Source organism: Ceratina calcarata, unplaced genomic scaffold, assembly GCF_001652005.2.
Source record: "Ceratina calcarata isolate Rehan_Ccalc_2016 unplaced genomic scaffold, ASM165200v1 scaffold327, whole genome shotgun sequence".
Taxonomy (NCBI): domain Eukaryota; kingdom Metazoa; phylum Arthropoda; class Insecta; order Hymenoptera; family Apidae; genus Ceratina; species Ceratina calcarata.
This window is the reverse complement of record NW_017155409.1, coordinates 69,378-71,050: the sequence shown is the minus strand read 5'-3', so window position 1 is coordinate 71,050 and position 1,673 is coordinate 69,378. Positions and strand designations below refer to the sequence as shown.

Here is a 1,673-nt window from a genome sequence, read left to right as displayed (position 1 = left end):
TCAAGAAAATTCGAAGCGAAATTGTTTTAAGGATTTATAAATATTTTCTATCTCCTCTTTTTTTAAATTCGTTTGCGGGGAGAAGGGATTCCCTTAAAGTCGCATTTGCGGATGAGACGGTCGATGTAGCGAGACGATTGACACCGTGACGTTTCTCTGTGGGATCGTGGCGCGAAATGGACCGAGTCAGAGAGACGAGCGAGTCGGTACGCGTAATGTAAAGGCCAGCAGCAGTAGCAGGCGTCCGGGGCGAAAAACTTTTCTCGTTATCCATCCATCCAGCGGGGACCAGGCTAAAAACCGCCTCGGTAAATTACGGGTTCGCAGTTCGCCCGGAACGACCGCGAGGCTCTCCAGCTTCCGTTCCGCACGGAATTGCGCAAGATTTCACGCCGCCCCTCGTTGATCCCTTTTTCCTGCCTCGATGGCCATCGTTCGGGTTTCAACGATGAATTTTAGGTACCTTCTACCGATAGATTGCCGGACCCTTTTCAAACACCGATTTCATCGTATCAGGAAGAAGGTGATCAACGGAAACGAAGCCAATTCAATAATTACGTTGCATTAAAATATGCAAAATAAATATTGCGATATTTACTATATTTTGCAATAAATATTTTATCTTGCCAAGGCTTCGGGGAACTGTTATAGAAATTTTTAAGAGAACCGTGCAAAAGCCCCGACTCGCCTCAAAGGTTGAACGCGAATTTTATTCGATACCTGATACAGTTTCCCGCGACGCAATCTGTGTTAGTACCGTAGCCCTTTGAGGGTGTACGCGTGCAAGTGAGTTATGCATTCAGTATGCAAACAAGATGGCCGTATGATCGATCTTCTTCGTGTTTTACTTGCCTTCTTTCGCCGGCAAGTTGACGGAGCTATCTTAGCCTCCGTCGTGTACTCGAGTGTTTAGTAGATAATGCACCGAGCACTTGTGAATTTTGGTAAATGCAGATAGTAGCTGCTGGCTGGAGTATGATTGATGATAAAACGCGTTCACGATTCGAGTAATGCAATTTATCGTATTATGTGCTTCAAATGCAGTTTTTCAAACAGCTATTTAAAAACTGTTGTCTTATATTCAGTTTTAATTCTACGTGCGTCCATATTGAAACACATTTTCTCTTTAAGATTTATGAACGTTGCATTCCGAAAGGCTGCACTGTATTATCCGAAGAATCTAAAATAAGAACTGGGTAGAAGCGTTTGCCCATGACTGGACCTGAAAGCTCGGTTTACTTGGAAAACTTGTAAACCGTAGAAAGAAGAATTTTCCCTTCGAGCCATTCTACATCTTTTGATCGTTCCCCGAGTTTCGCTTGCCTCGGCAAACAACGGCACATTTTACGTTAGCACATTGAATAAATTAAAACCGACCAATCGTCCACCGATAAAAGAACAATCAAATTTTCGAACCGCGTGTAACTTGGAACTTTGTGTTTCTGCTTACCGCGCGTCGGTTCACTGGTAACTTTCTCCGGTTCGCTCGATTTTTCAAGCGTTATTGAATTTCAAACTCATCGGAGGAATTCTGAACTCGTTTCGCTAACCCCGACGCCTCTCTATGTATAGTGAAATGCAATGCTTGCGTTTTGATTGGGAAATTATTACTAAAATAAAAGTAAAATAAAATGTTATAGCAAATAATTAAATATTTCATTTATCATATAAAA

General features: G+C 42.3%; 1 protein-coding gene across 1 annotated transcript in view; it reads right to left on the bottom strand.

Annotated features, from left to right (window-relative positions):
• The window catches only part of LOC108624714 (neuroligin-4, Y-linked-like), a gene marked incomplete at its 3' end in the record, with an annotated part of 60,945 nt that overhangs the window by 1,294 nt on the left and 57,978 nt on the right, over positions 1 to 1,673 (bottom strand). The window lies entirely within an intron of this gene.